A 5,807-nucleotide genomic window follows, 5' to 3' on the forward strand; every position below is an offset into this window, starting at 1 on the left:
TGTTTTGCTTTGATTTTGTATAATTATCTATTAGAAAAAAAATAGAAAATGTTGCCTAATCATATTTGTGCCGATTGTAGTTTTTTTAAGGTGCCCAATTCCCCACAACAACATGGCTTCCTACTTTTGACAGATATTTGTTAATGCTTGCACACGGCCTGTCTTCAAACCTAATTATAAACTTCCATTAAAAAGTTGGAATAATGCCACAAAAAATAATTTATAATAATGACCTATAAAGACAAAAAGGTGGTCTTCCTAAATCCCCCAGAATGCTTGCCTAGCCAGCCCTGTAGCTTTCTGCCAGTGAGTATATTACAGGAGATATGTTTGGCTTCTGCATACCAAATAACTGGCTGGAGGGGCAAATACATATGGGGGATTCTTAGAGGGACCCTGTGACAGGGCCAGTATGAGCCAGCTAGCCTGGCCCTGTCACAGACCCCTATGTAATTGTATGCATTGAAGTGCATATGATGGCTGGAGTACTCCTTTAAAATATTTGATCCCTCCTTTACCAAAGATATATTGTTCCCTAAAGCATGGATCCTTTTTGGCATCTACAGGTTTCTCACCTCAACATAAAATATTTTGGTGCAAATAATATTAAATAACATTTATCTACTATTTACCCGTATATGCCATACCAAATAAAAATGGAAGGTGTTTTTCCTGCATGCTACCTGGCTGGCTTACTATATAGATCAGCTGCCAATATCAAGGCACGCTAATTTTTAATACTGGTTTCATGATGGCGGTCCGCCGTATTAGGCTCCCTGCTCCACACACTGTCCATCATTTAGGAAGGGATCAGAACTTTTTTTACGCTGTCAGATTTTAAAAGTTCTCCACCCTTGACTTGTGGAAATGCGAGCCTTGTGTACTTAAAGGAAGTCGTGTGATTAAGTGTGCATGCAAAACTTTCTGTAACAACAAGGGGATCTGATGGTTCTTGCCTTCCTGCACACTATGTACCATGCTGTTGTAAAGGCATGAACGGGGTTAAATACCTAAGAAATTGAAAACTTAATCCGTACGCCAGCTCTTGCTTCCAAGGGACAAACCTTTCCAACCCGAATCAGCTGCTCTGTAAATGTAATATATGAACAGTATTGGGCCAAGAGAGAACGGTGATATTTATTGAGCCGATGTAGACAAAAAGATGCCATAATGCAAACTTGAGGACCTCAGAGGTCTCTTCTTCAGATCAAACCGCAATGTAACAGAATGTGTTGTATATTATACATGGGTGATCATTCCCATTTTTAGAAAAAAAATATACAATACAAAGAAAAAAGCGGTGGCCCGCACACAAAGCAATTTAGAGTTAATTTTAAGCCCTGGAATATGATTGCCATGTCCTACACAAGCTTGTAAACATGACTTCAGAGCTGGGTGGGGTTTTATTTCCACTGTATAGTCCCATGTCTAGCGTTTCAATGTTCCTCAAAAGGATCGCACTGAACTATTCTACTCTCTTTCTGCTTCGGAGGCCGCAAACACAAACTAAAAAGAATTAACAAGATACCCGACCCGCTAACTCGTTGCCATTACTATCGTGGCTCAGGGTGGCAGCGGCATGGATCATGGCTGTCAAACTGAACATAAAAAGGCAATGAAGGTCTGTTCTTCAGGCACATAAATAGTAACTCGAAATTGTCTCAAAAGCTTGCAATCTATTGTACTTCAGTTTGCCAATAAAAGTTATCACCTTTGGCAAATTGGCTTTTTTCTATCCAGGCTAACCTTACCAAACTGAACAGATTCTGCACAGGTTAAGCCGAGAATCCCCAAAAGTACCCACAACCAACACTGACAATCAAGACGGTAAGAGGCCAAACGTTTTATGCGTCACCATCTAGATGAACAACAACATGTCCCTAACTTAACAGCTTTAACCCCTTAATGACAAGACTGTTTCTTACTCGTAGTACACTTTGGGACAATGGCTCTTAACATTTTTCAGTGTCGCTGTTTAGCTGTAATTTTCTTCTTTCTCATTTTGTGTACCCACATATATTATATATTGGTTTTTTTCAGGACAAACAGGGCTTTCTTTAGATAGCGTTATTTTTATCATATCATTTAATTTACTATTAAAAAAAGGATAAAATATGGTGATTGTTAAAAAAAATTACTTTTTATCACTAATGAAAAAACCTGCTAAATAGATTCTACTATTTGTCCTGAGTTTAGAAATATCCAATGTTTTTATGTTTTTTTGGCTTTTTTTCTGCACGTTATGGGGCAATAAGTACCAGTAGCGTTTTGCTATTTCAAAACCATCTTTTCCCCCAACGCTGGTCATTCTGCCCCATGTGCTATTTCAGGTATCTTTGAAGCCGGCCAATGAAAAAACTAGACACCCCAAGGTATTTCAAATGCTGGTATTTTAACCATTTCTATGCACTAGTTCCAGGGGCGGGCTGGGCCGGGGGGGCCACCCTGAATCCGGGCCGGCAGGCTGGCCGGGTGGCCAGCAGACGACCATTCATGGCAGCCGCAAAGTTAAAAACTAAGCGGCTGCCACCGGGACTGGCCGGCGAAAACGATGCAATACTGAAGCCACGCCCACCATCTTCCGCACACCGGAAGGACAGGACACAGAAGAGGAAGAAGAAGAGGAAGAATGAAGAGGAGGAGGAAAAGTGACAGTGCCAGAGGAAAGGTAGGAAAATATTAGTAAGTGTGTGAGAGTGATGGGTGTTATGCTGTAGTTTATGATGAATGTTTGTGAATGAGGGTTTCAGATTGCATGGAAAGGTGGGGGGATAGCATGGCATAGGGAGGCTGTCTAGGCATGATAACAGTATTAATAGATATATATGGTTGCAAACAGCAATCACACGCCTATCATGCTAAGTCAGCCAGTACATGCTAGAACCTGGGCATGATAGGATTGTGATTGCTGTTCATTATATGTATATATATGTATATATTAATATTGTTATTGATTTTTTTTTGTCTAATTTTGGTGTGTTACTTTTAATAAAGTATTTTAAACGTTTTTTTTTTCGGTTTTGGCCAAATGAATTTTCAGTTTAGGTCCAGAATTTTCATTTCGGTGCATCCCTACTATATACTAAGCCAGTCACTGAAGTGGTAGGCCTACACCACATCAATGTTTGGCTTAGTATATAGTGATAGGGGTTGTACTGCAGTATTGTCAGTGTCTGGCTCAATGTATAGGCACACATTGACAGTGGTACAGCGTAATCCCTAAGTATATAATGATAACAGTTATGCTGTACCACTGTCAATGTGTGCCTCAGTATATAATGATAACAATTTTGCTGTACCCCTGTCAATGTTTGCCTAACCATAGAAACTATGCAGTTTTAAAGTGTGTGTGTGTGTGTGGGGGGGGTGCCACATACAGGATCTGCCACAGGTGCCAAATACTCTAGGTACGCCCCTGCATCATGCAGCAGTCAGACCCAATGGCCATTCCTCAGCTCTTCGTCCCACGTCTTAAAAGGGGTGGAATAAAGAGCTGAGGCACGGCGCGTGCACGCCGGCCGCTTTAATTTCATTAGGCGCCGGTGGAGTGACTGCTATCAATGTCGCTCGCAGCCGCTTTGGTGGCGCAATGGGCCACTTGACTAGACTTGCCCCCCAGGTCTTAGGCTGCCAGCCCTCCCCTGACTAGGTCTACCATCAGCTTTTGTCAAACTTTATGGTAGTAATTTTTTTTACACACGTTGTATTCCAGGTATGTATTTACCGCTCCTGGTATGTCACTGCCAAACAACACCCCAATATGGGATGCAATATGCAGCGATGCAGCTGTTTAATATCTCCTGAGCGCAGTGATACCCCACTGGGTTTGTTGGGTTATTTGGGAGGTAAAAGGTCACGTTTGTTAGGTGTGTATTTTTTTTTTTGCCATTTAGACATCTGGTCACTCTGTGCCCACGTCCCATATTTGGGACATCTTTGAAGCCGGCCAATTACCCCAACAAATTATACATTTTTTAAAACTAGGCACCCTGTGGGCATTTAAAATGTCAATACTTTAACTCTTTCCATGCAGGAATGTTTGTGAAGATATTAGCTTGAATTGTAGGACTCACTCATAAAATGCACTTTTTTCTTTTTTTTAGTGACAGTGGGTTATTATTTTTACATGTTACTATTTTTTTTTTTTACTAATCACACTGATTAGTGAGCTGGGCTCCATTGACCTTGCCTGGTTGAATGCAGTACCTGAATTCAACCTGCAAGAGGAGCTCGAGAGTTCTCAAGAGGGTCTGGATAGAACCTCTGTGAACTCATGAATTTTTCTTTTGTTGACGCCATCCTGTGAGTGGCGGTAACGTCATTTACATGATGGCACTTGTGGTTGCTCTTCGGAGCAATCACAAGGCTGTCGGGGGGGGTGTCTTGCTACATGCCTGCATGTTGCATGTCAGCAACACCGTTTATGCTTAGGAAGCGATTCCGATCGCTTCCTAAGCTGTTTTAGCCCGCCGCCCCGATCTTTGATGATCGGTGCGGCGGCGGCCATTTTTTTTGTGGGATAGGGCTTTCCTCCCCGGATCCACGGTCAGCCTCACTCGTGAGGCTTCCGTGGTTGCCGCAAAGCCGCCGATCGCGGCGAAAACGCCGCAATCGCGGCGATGCAGCTGTTTAACATTGCACTTGCACTGCAAGCCCGTACATGTACGGGCTTTGCCGCTAAGGGGTTAAAAAAAAAAAAGTATTGTTCAAACCTTTGAAAGAGCTGTTCTTGTTATCAGGCATACAAGGAGTTAAGCCGAAAGATAACATGTGACAGGGTGAGTTTTGCCCTCACCGCTGGGTAATCTGCCCCCTCCCCCTTCCATTTATAACCCTGCAAGCCCAGCCAGATGCAGCTCCCCTGTTATTACTGCATTACACGCACTGCAGGCCTTGTTTATATTTGTTACCCGATACCTGCCCACGAGGGAGTCACATCCTCCAATACGAGACGGGCACCGAACGGTCACACGGGGACGGCGGGGGGCATTTAAACGGTGGATGTGAAATTGCATCCGTTATTATTGGCCTTCCAGCACCAGCTCGTTTCTCATGATAGAGCCCCAATAAGCTAAACGTACTTAACCGCTAATACTGACGCGAACAAAGATTCGCGCAGCCGGGTCAGGAACGTTCTTAATTGTTTCCGGGGTAGCGGAGGCCTTTATAACGGCAGAACAATACGGTATTTACACATAGGAATCCGTTTCATGAGTCAACACAATTCCCCTTCAACCGCAGCACCCTCTCTCCTCGAGTGCCTTCTGACGACTGAGGAATAAAGGTGACGACGCCCGTTACAGAAGGGAAGCTCACGAGGGACTCTTCACGCATGCGCGCAATCAAGCACCTCCCCTCTCAACTCAGACGGGCTCGCAACCGCAAACCAGTCAAGCGCGCACTCTCATGAATATGCTAAAGCAGGAAAGGTTGCTTGCCAATGGGATGGGGGATTGCCGTCACATGGACTGGTTATGTTACGGACTGGGAGTCCTCAGGCCCCTCCTACCCTCCTTAAAAGCTGCGAAGGCGAAAGGATGCGCTCAGTAGAGGGAGACAGAGCTTGCTGTAGGGAGAAGTAGTGCTGAACTCATTCAAACTTCTGTCACATCCACGGGGGATATGAACAACCCGGTATAGTCAGTCCAGCGTCCCCTTTTAACCCAGAAACAGTATATTCAACGTAGAGGGGACGGATAGGGTCAAAACAGATAAAACGTTGTAACTCTTCATATAAATCAACACATCTCTAAGCAGATTCCTACTTAACGTGCAGCAGCTCATTGCCTGCGCCAAGCAGCAGCACT

The sequence above is a fragment of the Sceloporus occidentalis genome, unplaced genomic scaffold (assembly GCF_023333645.1).
Source record: "Sceloporus occidentalis isolate IW3139 unplaced genomic scaffold, rSceOcc1.0.p SCAF_68, whole genome shotgun sequence".
Lineage (NCBI taxonomy): Eukaryota > Metazoa > Chordata > Lepidosauria > Squamata > Phrynosomatidae > Sceloporus > Sceloporus occidentalis.